Here is a 16319-nt window from a genome sequence, read left to right on the forward strand (position 1 = left end):
TTTGTGTGTGTGTGTGTGCACGTGCATGCGTGTGTGTGTGTGTGTGTGTGTGTGTGTGTGTGTGTGTGTGTGTGTGGTATGGTAAGGGTCAGCTAATTTAGGACTTTGATCCAAATAGCCAGTGTGACAGTTAAAGCCAACTGCAAAAATTTAGAGGGAAAAGTTTTTGCAAGAAACCACTCTCAAGTTTGAAAATTTGCTAGAAGGGTCACATGACTCACTGAGAGCTATTATGTTGATGGTTACATCATGGAAAGGGTTCAGATTAAATTCAGCCATGGGAGGAAGCACATGGGGTCCAGAGTACCTAACATGAAACTTCTATTGTTCTCTTCCTGTGGAATCATAGACATATTACTTTCTTGGCACTGATGTTTGACAATATACATAAAATATTGCCAACCAGAGAAATTCACCCTAGTCTTTTATGTCCAGGATTTTTATTGTGGTTCAATCTTATACTGACTGTGGGGGTGACCTGTTAGCTCCCAACTTCTTTTAGAGCTCAGATTGATACTTGTAGTCTCCAGTCTCTTTTGGAGGCAAAACTGATACTGCATGATGCCAAACTCCTATCATAAATTGCATTCTTAGGCTGTCTGGTAGCTAAAATCCCCAGGCAAAGAAAGACACTCCTATCACGCATGACATTCCAAGTGACTAATGATCACTTTCCAGTAGCTGATGGTAAAGGTTGGAAATTTCTTTGAATAAGGTTAATTATTCAGGATAAAACTGGACAATGAGCTCATCCATTTTATTTTAAACTCTTTAAAGAAAGACGTTGTGTTTTATTTATTGTTATAGACTGAATGTGTGTGCCTCTCCAAAATTTATATGTGGAAATCCTAACTCACAAAATGATGGATTTGAGAGATGGGGACTTGGGGCACGATTAGATCATAAAAGTGGAGCCCTCATGAATAAGATTACTGCCCTTATAAGAAGAGACATGAAAAAGATTTTATTCTTGGCCATGTGAGGATACAACAAGAAGATGGCCACCTGCACACCAAGAATGTACTCTCACCAGATACTAGATCTGCAGGCTTGTTGATTGATTTAAGTGTTCCTGGACTCCAGAACTCTAAGAAATAAATGTTTGTTGTTTAAACCACCCAGTCTATGCTATTCTGTTAGAGCAGCCTGAACTAAGACATCCTCATTGTTCTTCACAGAATATGAAACATAAATGTGCCTAATAAATATTTTGCAAGTAAATAAATTAATGGAAGCACAAAACTTTCTGTTTTTACTAGGTTCTCACTACTTTCTTATGTTCAATTTTGCTTATGAGCCCTTATAATTTTTTAGTGTCCTTAGAAACTCTGAGCTCTTTTTACATAAAAATCCACACTTCTAGCTTCTTTTGTGATATCAGAAGCCTAGGCAGAGTCCAGAATGGCAACAATTGCTGGAACTGAACAGTGGATGTCCCTTTCAGACAGGACAACTCCCCAAGTTCATCATAGTTGACATCCAGCCTGTTCCACAAATTGTATTTTCTGCCATTTATTCTCTTTGCATGGTCATCTCTTCCTGATAGGAAACAGTCAAATGACCACCTCATAAAACAAGTGTCCTGATCTATTTGGAGGTTTCAGAGATAGCTCACTGAAATAATAACTAATAATAATTAATTTAAAATAATAACATTAAAATATGTATTTTTAAAAAAGAAACAAAATTATACCGATGGTAAACTCAATGATATATTGAGAGTATCTATATGAATGTAAAATTGTATTAAGAAACATATAGCTTGGTTATATAGACAGATATGTCATGTTCCTGAATATAAATATTATAAAGATGTTGATGTCCCCAAATAAATGTACAAATTTAGAGCAATTCCAATAAAATGAATTCTAAGTCTCCTATAGAAGAATAAATACGTGAAAATATGTAAAAAAGTTATAAAAATAATGAGAGGAGCTTTCAAAATTAAATATAATGTTATTAAAGCTATAATGATGACTCTGGTGCGGTGCTAGTATAGAGACAGATGAATTAATGCAATGAAATAGAAAACTGAGAAAGATACCCAAGACACACTCATTATTTTTCTCAATCCAACTATTAATATTTCTAGTTAGAGTATATCACATGAGGTAAATTTGAAATTTATGCCATATTTGAATTAACAAAATATATTGTTTTACATACTCAAAAAGGCAAGAGAGATGAATAAATAACCCTTGATAACCAGAGGCTACATATGTTTATTAATATGACAAAAGACACATTTTAATTAGTATGAAAGAATGGTTTAATCAATGGGAAGGAGGATGGTATAATTGGTTAATTAATTAGAAAATATATAGCTTTCTTCTTAACTCACAATATTTATTTAAAAATTACAGATATATCAAATCTTAAAAAGGAAAAGTTTTAAAATCATAAAATAAGTAGAAGAAACTATAGATGAATATATATAATTTTGGTAGAAAAACAAATAATTAAAAATGGAAATGTTAATAAATTCAAGTATATGAAAAAAACTATTCTCACAAAACATCAAAAATAAGTAAGAATGATAACCTGGTAAAAATAATTGAAAAATAAGGTAAAAGTAAACAGCAACTTTCTTAAATGAAGATTTTTATAAATTAATAAGGAAAATTGATATAAAAAATAGCAGGCAACTCACTATACAAGTTGTGAACAATGTAAGAAAACATCTACATCACAAAGAATCAAAGAAGTGCACATTAAAGTATTAATAACAGGTCATTTTTCACATATAACATTGGCAAAAAAGGAAAAAAAAGACCATATTCAGTATTGGCAAGAGTAGTGGAAAATGAGGACAGTCATACACTATTTTTAGAAATGTAAATAATATGGCTTTTCTAGAGGGCAATATATATAATATGTAACAAAATCCTTAAAAATATTCACGCATTTGAGCCAGCAACTTTACTTGTAGGAATGTATTCTAATACTTTGAGCTATTATAAAAGATTTATGCTCAGTTTTGTTTTCTGTAACTTGTTTCTACTGCCATAAAAATATTCAGCAATAGAAGTATAGCAAAATAAATTATGGCCAACAAATAAATTCAATATAACCCTGAGAAAATGTACTGAACAAGTATAGCATAATCAATGTTTTGCAAAAATATATATTAATATATAATACATATTTACATAAATAGAAAAGTTTCTAGAAGTACATAAAATATTAACAGCAATCTGTAGAATTTAATTTTTTTCTGCTTTTACATATTTTTCAAACTTTTAAATTTCCTTTTTATTTATTTATTTTCTAATTATAATAAATGACGCATAAATACATTCTTACATCACATGCATGCACACACACACACAAATACCAAATACTGATTACCATGTCCTCAATTAATCCCATTCATTTTTCTAGAAGTAAAAATATATCTCTATAGACTTTTTAATATGTGTTATTAGCACAATCAGAGGTAAAGGCTATTTTAATGAGTGTTGATCCAAAGAGAAGAGAGTAATCTTTAACCTTCAGAGGTATAAATATTAAAAACAGTCATTACAACAAGCCCATCTTCAGGACTGAAATCACATCACAAGGGATGTCATGTTGAGTTACACTCAGATAGATCACTAACCTTGACTATTTCCATTTCATCACTCCTCAAAATAGATGTTCTTTATTTTCACTGAGCCCCATCAGAACTTAATAAAGTGCTGTGGCAGAGGTACAGAGTGCATGACATTTCCAATGATGACTATGCACTTTATTAGAGATGCATTCCTAGTCATTGGGGATTTTGCCTTGACCACACAAAAGTTTTACATAAATTGCTACTCATTTTTAAACATAAGAAATATATGAATATAAACTGAAACTATACTCTCACCTTGTGAGGAGGAACAATAGACAGAAATACAAATCAATGATGGATTATCCTGAGCTTTGTATGACACAACTACATACACTAGCTACACTTATTAACACCACATGTCCACAAGATTTTATAAATTAAAGAATGTATGAGAAATGAAGAGCTTACTATAATGAAAGGGCAACCAATGGTACTTTTAAACTGACCTTTAAATATGGCTGACTTTCCACAGGGAGTATTTGAACCATGCATGTGAAAGTTAAGCAAATGGTCCAACATGTAATTTTTAAAAACTGATTGTTTTAGACAGGGGAGAAAGAATAAGAATTTAATTGTTTAATCCTTATTAGTTGAGTGTCTCCTATGTAAAATGCACTGTGCTAGGCTCTAAGATGAAGATGATGGAAGATTTCTTGTCCTGTGGAGCTTGTGGTCTATATATAGACAGAGAATTTCCAAAAATTTCCAAAAAATTTCACTGTGGTAATTGCTATGACAGAGGTTCTGGAAGCCATGGAAACATAAGAAAATTCAAATAATGTCCAGAGGAAGGGTAAGAATGCTCACTCCAGGGTAAGACTGCAGCGTGCATAAGAAATAGGTACATTTGTGAGGTTGAGACAGAGAGCCATGTTGAATGAAGAAAGAATATTCAAGAGAAAATAAATTTCTATCAGTCTTAGAGATGGAAGGAAATATGCCACATTCTGAGAATAGAAGGCAATTTTCTGTGGCAGAGAGGCCTGAGGTATGATTGCAGAGGTGAGCAAGGCAGATGGTGAGTAGTCTTATCACCCCAAGGAGAGCCACTAGAGCTTAATTCTGCAAGCTGTGTGGTCCTGCTGGAAGAGCAAATGACTGATCACATTTGGAATTAGAGATCACAGTGATTAAGGTAAAGAAGCCACCTAGGAGGCTGTTGCAATTCTCCAAGTGGAGCTCATGTGATCTGCTGTGAGTGGACACAGTGCAGGTGGGGAGAAGCAGAGAGATTCCATAGGTAGGAAAGGCAACACTGAGCCATGGATTGCTGAGGAAGTGTGGCTTTGGTGCATGTAGTGAGATAGAAAACAAGTAAACAAACAAATTTTAAAAACCAGAATATGTTAAATTAGGTTGATTTTAAACAGTTCTGGGGCATCCAAGTACGGATGTGCAGAGGGCAATTATATATATAGTTGGAAAAAGAGATACTACAAAAAAGAATGAGGAGATAAGAAGAGGTAAGAGAGAAGACAGAAAATTATGGGTCATATAATTTTTAAAAAATCTTTCTTCTCCAATCCTTCATATGTGTTATACATAAGAGGGAATAAATAAATATTCTCTTAATTAGCTTTATTGAGGTATAATTTATATACAACAAAATTCACCAAATTTAAGTGCACAATTGGATGATCTTGCCAAATGTATACAGTTGTGTAGCCATCACCTCAGTCCCAATATAGAACATTTCTATTATTCCAAAAAGTTCCCTTGCGCTACTTCACTGTCACACCCTTCCTAATCCCAGCCTCTGACTACCACTGATCTGCTTTGTGTCCCTGTATTTTTGTCTTTTGTACAATTTCATATAAATCAAACCACACAGTGTGTAGCCTTTTGTATCAAGCTTCTTTCAATTAGTTTTTGAGGTTTGTTCATGGCGATGTATGTGTCAGAAGCTTATTTCTTTTTATTGCTGAGTAGTATTCATTTATATGGATGTACCACAATTTGCTTATCCATTCACCAGGGGATGGACATTTGGATTGTTTTAAGTATTTGACTATTATGTATAAGATTGCTATAAACATTTGAGAGTAATCCTTTATGTGAACATATGTTTTCATTTCTCTTGGATAAATATTTAAGAGTAGGTTTATTGGGTTGCCTGGTTCATATTTCATAAGAAACTGCTGAACTTTTTTCATTTGTGGATGTATATTTTGCATTCCTAACATTAATGTAAGAATACTGTCATCAATTGTTCCACATCCTTTTCAACACCTGATGTTACCAAGTTTTTAAAATTTAGCTATTCCAGTATGTGATATTTCATTATGGTTTTAATGTATATTTCCCTAATGACTTGTTATTTTAAGGAGCATTATGTGTGCTTCTTTGCCATTTGTTAAATCTTCCTTGGTAAAGTCTCTATACAAATATTTTGCTCTTTTTCTTTTTCCCTTTTTTTTATCTTCTTATTGAGTTATAAGAATTCTTTTATCAAAAAAATTCCACAATTATTTTCTCCTATTCTGTGGCTTGCCCTTTTATTTTCTTACAGTGACATTTGGAGTGTAAACATTTTAAACTTTAATGAAATCAAATTTATTAATTTTGTTAATGGTTTTTGCTTTTTGTGTTACAACCAAGAAAAGTTTACTTTGCCTGAGGTCACAAATATTTTATCTCTTGTTTTCTTTTTAATTTTTATACTTTTACCTCTACATTTAAATCTATCATCCATTTCAAGCAAAATTTTCTGTATAGAATTAAAGATCTAAGTTAATTTTTTAAATATTTATTTCCTATTCTTCTAGCACAATTTGTAGAAAAGAACTATCTTTTTTCTAACTGAGTTACCTTAGCATCTTTTTAATTGTCAAAATCAATTTTAAAAAACCACAATAATAAAGACCAGAACAGAACTAAATGAAATAAAGACTTAAAAATAACTAAACAGAGGATCAACAAAATTAAAAATGTTTTATTTTTAAAAAAGAAAATTAATAAATGGCTAGCTATCCAGAGGTCCTAAAACTTTTTAAATAGGGGGCCAGTTCACTGTCCCTCAGACCATTGGAGGGCAGGACTATAGTTTAAAATAAACTATGAACAAATTCCCATGCACACTGCACATATCTTATTTTGAAGTAAAAATCAAACAGGCAAAAACACTCACATGTGGCCTGCGGGCCACAGTTTGAGGACGCCTGAGCTATACTAATGAAGAAAAAAAGAGAAAAGTTCCAGATAAACAAGATCAGGAATGAAAAAAGAAGGATTAAACCTGATACCATAGAAGCAGACAAAAACATATACTGGGGAAGAAAAAAAGAGTCCTTATTCAATAGATGGTGCTGGGAAAATTGGATAGCCACATGTAGGAGACTGAAACAGGATCCACACCTTTCACCTCTCACAAAAATCAACTCACAGTGCATAACAGACTTAAGCCTAAGACATGAAACTATAAGAATTCTAGAAGAAAATGATGGAAAAACTCTTATAGACATTGACCTAGGCAAAGAATTTATGAGGAAGACCCCGAAGGCAATCACAGCAGCAACAAAAATAAATAAATGGGACCTGATCAGATTAAAAAGCTTCTGCAAAGCCAAGAAAACTATCACAAGAGCAAACAGACAACCTATATAATGGGAGAAAATATTTGCATGTCACAATTCCGATAAAGGGCTAATAACTAGAATCTATATAGAACTCAGGAAAATCAGCAAGAAAAAATTAAACAACCCTATCAAAAAGTGGGCAAAGGACATGAATAGAAACTTTTCAAAAGAAGACAAACTAATGGCCAACAAACACATGAAAAAATGCTCAACATCTCTAATCATCAGAAAAATGCAAATCAAAACCACAATGAGATATCATTTAACCCCAGTGAGAATGTCCTTTATCAAAAAGTCCCCAAACAATAAATGTTGGTGTGGATGCGGAGAGATAAGAACACTCCTACACTGCTGGTGGGACTGCAACTCGTACAACCTCTGTGGAGAGTAATGCAGAGATACCTCAAAGAGCTACAAGTAGATTTACCATTTGATCCAGCAATCCCATTACTGGGCACCTACCCAAAGGGAAAAAAGGACATTCTATTAAAAAGACATCTGCACTAGGATGTTCATAGAAGCATAATTCATAATAGCAAAGATGTGGAAACAACTCAAGTGCCCATCAATCCACGAGTGGATTAATAAAATGTGGTACTATATACCATGGAGTTCTACTCAACCACAAAAAACAATGGTCTGGCACCTCTTGTGTTATCCTGCATTGAGCTGGAGCCGTTCTACTAAGTGAAGTATCACAAGAATGAAAAACAAGAACCACACGTATTCACCATCAAATTAGTAGTAACTGATCAACACTTATGTGCGCATATAGTAGTAACATTCATCGGATGTTAGGCAGGTGGAAGAGGGGAGGAGGGGATGGGTGTGGTGTGCACCTAATGGGTGTGGTGTGCACCATCTTCGGGATGGACATGATTGAAGCTCTGACTTGGGTGGGGCAAAGGCAATATATGTAACCTACACATTTGTATATAAAGGCAATATATATAACCTAAACATTTTATACCAGCATCTCACGGGATTCCCGTGAGATGCTGGTATAAAAATTAAAAAAACAAAAAATCAGAAAAACCAATCAAATCCAAACAGCATTTCTACACATCAATAACAAACTAGCTAAAAAAGAAATCAATGGCTCACGCCTGTAATCCTAGCACTCTGGGAGGCCGAGGCGGGCGGATTGCTCAAGGTCAGGAGTTCAAAACCAGCCTGAGCGAGACCCCGTCTCTACCATAAAAAATAGAAAGAAATTAATTGGCCAACTAATATATATAATATAAAAATCAGCCGGGCATAGTGGCTTGTGCCTGTAGTCCCAGCTACTCGGGAGGCTGAGGCAGGAGGATCACTTGAGCCCAGGAGTTTGAGGTTGCTGTGAGCTAGGCTGATGCCACGGCACTCACTCTAGCCTAGGCAAGAAAGCGAGACTCTGTCTCAAAAAAAAAAAAAAAAAAAAAAGAAATCAAGAAGGCAATCTCATTTATAATAGCTACAAAAAATATCTAGGAATAAATTTAACAAAGTTTTTCTCTATAGGAAAAACTACAAAACACTGAGGAAAGAAATTGAAGAGGTCACAAGCAAATGGAAAGGTGTTCCATAATCATGGATTAGAAGAATTAATATTGTTAAAAATGACCATATTACTCAAAGTAATCTACAGATTCAATGTTATCCCTATCAAAATACCAAAGCCATTTTTCACAGAAATAGAGAAAAAAAATCCTATAATTTTTATGGACACAAAAAAGAGCCTGAATAAGCAAATCCATCCTGAGCTAAAAAGAATAAAACTAGCGGTATCACACTACCTAACAAGGTTATAGTAAGCAAAATAGTATGGTATTGTATAAAAACAGGCACAAAAACCAATGAAAGGGAATAGAGAACCCAGAAATAAATCCATGTATGTATAGCCAACTTATTTTTGACAAATGTGTTGAAAACATACATTGAAGGGATGAACTCATCAAAAGAATAATCAACTTCCTTTCCCTTCCCTAAACCTGGCCCAAATGATTTTAAATATAATACCTGTCTCTCCAGGTTAATTTAACTTGTAAAGGGAATCATTTACAAGTCAATTTATTTCCCCATTCATTCATCCTCCCTAGCAACCATTTATTGCCCCTAAACAGAATTACCTCTATTCTTCATCTCCCCCTGTCCTTTAAAAGGAGGGTATACAAATATCTGGATCCCACTTGGATATTGAGTAATCACTTTGGGATTCTCCCCATGTGCATGATAAATAAACCTCTTCTTATTATTAATCTGCCTTAATTGTGAGTTGCTCTTTCAGCAAACTTTTGGGGGGAAAGGAGAACTTTTCCCTCCTACCCACAATATATACAAATATTATATATCAATAAAGGAAATCAATGGACCATGTATGTATGTCTACATTTCTGAACTTTATACTATTATGTTGATCTGTATGTCTATCCTTGTGTCAATATCACATTTTCTTGATTACTGTAGTTTCTTAATAAACCTTGATATCAGGTATTATTGATAAGGAAGACCCTCATCAACCTAACCTATTACCTGGCTTCTGCAATCATGCTTGCCACCTGAGACCCCCACCCCTCAGACCACCTCCACCTAATAAAAGTGGAAGAAACCCTGTAGATGGGTTCTTCTCAGAAAGTCCCTACTTCTCTGTTTCTTTTAGGAATTCTTTCTCAGAATTTGGTGGCAAGTCCCCTCTGAGCCTGCTGGCAAATAAATCTTGATTCTCTGACTCTCCCTGTGTACCACTCGGTTTGTCCGCGAAACCACCCACTGTAACACTTGCTGTAACATTATATGTCCTCAAACATCATGGTTATTTTATTTGCTCTACATTCTTTGAATTTTGTACATATTTTAGAATCGATTTATCAACTTATGAAAACCAAGGCCGCTAGAATCTTAATTAGGATTTAAATTTTAATCTATAGTTCAACTTGGTGAGAATAGATACCTTAACAAAGTTCAGTTTTTGATCTATGAGCATGATATATATCTCTATTTCTTTAGCTCTACCTTGATTTCTCTCAGGGATGTGTTATAGATTTCAGTATACAGATTTGCATGTATTTGGATCAATTTGTCCCTACATTTTTATATTATTTGATGCTATTGAAAGTGGTATGTTTTTTAATTTCAATTTCTAAATATTCATTGTTGATAGAAATAAGGATATATTAATATAAATGAGATGGGTTTTCATATATTGACCTTGATTACAGCAACCTTGCTTTAATAGCATTTTCATAGATTACTTAGGGTTTTCTACATAGACAATTTACTTCTTCCTATCAAAACTGTATCATTTTTTTTCTTTTATTGTCTTTCTTTGCTGGTTAGAACCTACAATACAATATTGAATAACAGAGGACAGAGAGAAAAAATATTTGCCTTGATTTTATTATTTGTATAAGGATACCTATGAATTTTTTATTCATAGGTATTTTTTATATCGCTTGTCAGGTTGAGGAAGTTTTCTTTTACTTATAGCTTATAGAAAGATTTCTTAATCATCATTAATAGTTCTTGAATTTTATCTAATAAAAAATCTTTCAGCAAATGTTTTTTTCTGCATTGAGTTGATCATATGAGTTTTTTGTGTTCTGTAAATATGATGAATTGTCGCAATTGTAATTAAAAGATTAAACAAACATTGCACTCCTGAATAAAAAAAATACATGTGATCACAATGCATTTTTTTAAATCAATTGCTGGATTTTATTTGCTAAAATTTTGTTAGAATTTTTGCATTGATATTCATCAGGCTTGTGGATCTCTAGTGTTCTTATATTGTCTTTTTCTGTTTTGTTATTAGGTTGATGCTGTCCTTATGAAATGAAGTGAGAAATTATTTCCTCCTTTTCAACTGAAAGTTTTTGTAAAATTTACATTTTTAAAAATATATTTGGTAGAATTTAGCAGTAAATCCACCTGATGTTGGAAATTTGTTTTGTTTTTTGAGGGAAGGTTTTAAACCATACATTAAATTACTTTAACAAATATAGGTTTATTTGCTTATCAGTTTCTTCTTTAATAAGCTTTTATAATTTGTATGTTTAAAGAATTTGTTCATTTCTTCAAAGGTCTCAAACTTATTGCCATAAAATTATTCGTTTTTAAAATGTCAATAGAATGTCATGATGTTCTCTTCTTCAATCATGATATTGATATTTTGTGGTCTTTTTTTTTTTTCCTGATCAATCTGGCAAAATGTTTATCAATTTTGTTTCTCCTTTCAAAGATGAAAATTTTGTGTTATTGACTTGCTCTAATTTCCCTTCTGTCCTGTCATTTATTTCTGCTCTTATTTTTACCATCAATCCTTTCTGTTTCCTTTGCACTGAATTTACTCTTTTGTATTTAATTTCTTAAGGTGAAAAACTCAGATTATTGCTTATAGACTTTTCTTTATTTTTAAGGTAAGCATATGCTATAGCTTAATATTTGACCTTCCAAATCTCATATTGAAATTTAATTCCCCCATACTGGGGTTGGGGCCTAAAGGGAGATGTTCAGGTCTCAGGAGCAGATCCCATATGAATGGCTTGGTGCTATCCTCATTTAAAAAATGAATGCTTTCCTTATTAACATGTGAGAGCATACAAATTTCTCTCTTTACCAGTGCACCTTAAGCAGTTGGAAGTAACCACACAGCAACCTCAGCACTTTGCTGCTTAGAAATTTATGATACTGTCCTCACTCTATTATTTTTTACAAAAACTGATTGTTTAAAAGAGTCTGGTGCCACCCTCCCATTTTTCTTGCATTCTGTCTCTTGCCATGTAATGTTTTTACTCTCATGCTTTCATTCACTTTCCAACATGAGTGGAAGCAGGCTGAAGCCCTTCAGCAGCAGATGTTGGTGTCATGCTTCCTACACAGCATGCAGAGTTGTGAGCCAAATAAACCTCTTTTCTTTAGGAATTACCCAGCCTCAGGTTTTTCTTTGTATCAACACAAAAAATGGACTAAGACAGAAAATTGGTACCAGGATTGGGGTGTTGCTATAAATATAACTGAGAATGTGGACGCAACTTTGGAACTGGCTAATGGGCAGAAGTTGGAAGAGTTTGCAAGGCTTAGAAGAAGATAAAAAGACAAGGGAAAGTTGTCAACTTCTTAGAGATTGTTTAAGTGGTTGGGACCAAAATGCTGATAGGAATATAGATAGTAAAGGTCATGCTGATAAGGTTGCAGATAGAAATGAGAAACTTATTGGGAACTAGAGCAAAGAACTTGGCTGCATTGTGTCTCTGCTCAAGGGCTTTATGAAAGGTTGTACTTAAGAGTGATGAACTAGGGTATCTGGCAGAAGATATTTCTAAGCATCAAAGTGCTGAGGTTGCTGTGTGGTTACTTCCAACTGCTTATGGTGAACTGACAGATCACAGGGATTCATAGTGTAAAAACTTAGAAAATTCACATTATTTTCAGGTGGTAGAGGAGGAAAGAGTGTTTTCAGGCTAGGAAAGCAAAGATGTTGCAAGGCAACTGAAAGGGTGAATGACCCAAAGGGTAATCACTGCTCTGCCTATCAGCAACCACTTGCTGGAGAGATTAGTAGAGATAAAAGGGAGCCAGCTGCTAATAGTCAAGACAGTGGAAAAAGGCTCTGAAGGCATCTGAGGCAGCCTGCTGTAGGTTCAGAGTGCCCACAAAGAGATTCTACTAATGCAATGCTGAGTAAAAATGTGGGGTTGGAGCCCCCACAGAGAGTCTCCACTGGGGCAATGTCTAGTGGAGCTCTGGGAACAGGACCACAACCTTCTAGATCTCAGAATTATAGAAGCACTGGCAGCTTGCAATCTCAGCCTGGAAAAGCAGCAAGCATTGGACTCCAACCCATGACACCAGCCATATGGGCTTTGCCCATTAAAGTCAAGAGAACAGGACTACCTAAGGCTTTGGGAAGGATCCACTCTTTCCACCAGTGTGCCCAGAATGGCAAATAATGGAGTAAAAATAGATTATTTTGGAGCTTTAAGATTTAATGACTGCCCTGTTGGGTTCTAGACTTGCATAAGGCCTATTACCCCTTTATTTTGGCCAATTTCTCTCTTTTAGAATGGGAAGGTTTACATAATAACTGTGCCACAACATATCTTGGAAGTAAATAACTTTTTTTTTTTTTTTTAATTTTACAGGCTCATAGCTGGAAGGAACTTGTTTTGAATCTCAGATGAGACTTTGGACTTTGAACATTTGAGTTGAGGCTAGCATAAGGTGAGACTTTGGAGGACTATCGAGAAGGGATGATTGTATTTTGCAATGTGAGAAGGTCATGAGCTTTGGGGACCAGGGGCAGAATACTGCAGTTTTTAATATTTGACCCTCCACACCACATGATGAAATTTTATGCCCAGTGTTGGAGGTGGGGTGTAAAGGGAGGTGGTTGGGGTCATGAAGGTCCCTTGTGAATAGCCTGGTGCTGTCCTCATGGTAATAAGTAAGTTCTCATTGTATTAGTTCCCACAAGAACTAATGGTTGTAAAAGAGTCTGGTACCTCCCTCCCCATCTCTACCTATTCCTCTTTCTCACCATGTGATCTCTTCACACACCTTCTTCCATTTGCTTTCTACCATGTATGGAAGCAGTCTGAGGCCCTCGTAAGCAGCAGATGTTGGTGTCAGGCTTCTTGTACAGCTTGCAGAACCATGAGCCAAATAAACTTCGATCCTTTATATCCTCAAGTATTTCTTTATAGCAACACAAAAACAGACTAAGGTAGAATTTAAAATTGTAAATTTTTCTCTAAGCACTGTTTTTTCTGCATCCCCCCAATTTGATATATCATATTCCAAATTTTATTTAATTAAAAATATTTTCCAATTTCCCTTGTAATTTTTCTTAGACCCATGGTTTATGTGTCATTTAAGTTCCCATTATTTTGAAATTTTATAGACTTTTTTTTGTGTAATTACTATTTATTTTCTTTACAGTTGGAAAACATGATTTTAATACTTTTAAATTTATTGTTTTATGGCCCCGAATATTAACCATCTTGATAAATGTTGTGTGTATACTTAAAAAGAATTTGTATGCTGTTGTTTTTTTGGTAATGCGAATTATAAATGTAAAATGAGTCATTTTTTGTTTGATAGTGGTATTCAAGTCTATAACCCTACTAATTTTTTGTCCATTTTTTCTATTAAATACCAAGAAAAGGGTGTTAAAATCCCTAACCATGACAACAGACTTGCTATTGCTCCTTTCAAGTATGTTTCTTCAGTTTTTGCTTCATCTATGTTGAAATCTGTTATTAGGTGCATACACATTTAGAATTTATTTTTTGTCGTCTTGACAACTTGATCCCTTTAGTACTTGAAATAACTTATTTTTTTTTATCACCAGTAATCTTCCTTATTACCTTCTGAATTCTTTTTTGTATATTAGTATGGTAACTTCAGATTTTTAAAAAATTTGCATCTTCATGGTCTTTTCTCATCCTTTTACCTTTAGCTTAATTGCTATATTTATATTTGTGATGGTTAATTTTATCAGCTTGACTTGGCAATGGATGCCCATGTGTTTGGTTAAACATGAATCTGTGTGGGCTTATGAAAATATTTCTGGATGAAATTAATATTTGTATTGGTAAAGCAGATTGCCCTTTCCAACATGGGTGGGCCTCATCCAATCCATTGGTGTCCTGAACAGAACAAAAAAGGAGAAGTGAGGGAGAATTTACCTTCTACGCTGATTATTTCCAAGCTGGGACATTAGTCTTCTTTGACACTTGTATTGGAACTTCCAATCCAATCAGTTCCCCTGGGTCTCCAGCTTACAGATGGTGTTGTGGCACTCCTCAGCCTTTAAAATCATATGAGGAATTTTCTTATAAAAAAATCTCTAATTTTATGTCTACATTTATATTTGTCATTCTCTAGTTGGTTTCATTTCTCCGGAGAACCTGGGCAATGCAGTATTTAAAGTCAGTTTTCTATAGAAACAATTCAATTAGTCTTGCTTTTTGTATATTTGTGTGTGATTTAAGGAAATTTTAATAGATTTATAAAAATCATATATATAAACCATGTTAAACTAGCCGCCGTGGCTATAAAATACATTTTGTACACTTTTATCATGTATTTTAAGCTAGTACACAGTATTCATAAACTGAGACCCATCACAGCACAATGGGCCCTGCCACAGGTGGTTCCTGCGCTGCAGCGACACTTCCGTGGGAGGTGCCAGCGCCAGAGCTCCCCTTTCCTCTCAGTATTTCCGACCCTGGAGGAGCCAGGCCGTTTGTGTTGGGAATGCTCAGGTGCCACCTGAACCACGTCCCTATGGCAGGGTCCTCCAAGTTGCCTCGGCAGCCTGTGCTGCACTACGTGGGCGCTGAGCGAAAGTGCAGGAAGGATGAGTTCAGGACAGTGATGATGGACCCGGGCTGGACATGTGAACGCTGAACTTCCTGGCTACCCTTGCAGCAACAGAGAGTAACTTGCCAATCGACTGTAGTTGCTTCCAATGGAGTTAAGGAAAAAGTCCACTTTGAATATTTTAAATCAATTTGCATAACAGGTCCAAAAGTAATTCTTCAAGATTCTAGAGACTGACGGACTCGATAGAGATCTATTTAAAATGTTTCGTGCATAGGCTTGTTAAAGACTCGACAGGGCCAGGCACGGTGGCTTGCACGCGTAATCCTAGTGATTTGAGAGGCCGAGGTGAGAGGATTGCTTGAGCCTAGGAGTTCAAAACTAGCCTGGGCAATGTAGTGAGACTCTATCTTTACAAAAATTTAAAAAAATAATAAAATTAGCTGGGCATGGTGATGTGCGCCTGTAGTCCTACCTAACTGGGAGGCTGAGGTGGAAGGATGGCTTGAGCCCAGAAGTTCGAGGTTACAAAAAGCTGCGATGATGCCACTGCACTCCAGCCTGGGTGACAGAGAGAGACCCCATCTCTTAGAAAGAAAAAAAAAAAAAAGAATCTAACAGGTTGACTCATAGCAGGAAAGTGTGACAGAGCAATGGCCCAAGGTGTCTCCGGCAGACACTCACTATGCAGTGGGCAAGAGGTTCTGTCCACCCATGTGCAGGTGAATGTGGAAAATGTACCCAGGTTTGTCCAGTAGGTCTTGCTTTTTAAATTCCATATGAATATTTCTGGTTTTTAAAATTTTATTTGTTTTCTGGCATAATTTCTTTGTTTTCTTGTTTGAAAA

This window comes from Microcebus murinus, chromosome 1, assembly GCF_040939455.1.
Source record: "Microcebus murinus isolate Inina chromosome 1, M.murinus_Inina_mat1.0, whole genome shotgun sequence".
Taxonomy (NCBI): Eukaryota; Metazoa; Chordata; class Mammalia; order Primates; family Cheirogaleidae; genus Microcebus; species Microcebus murinus.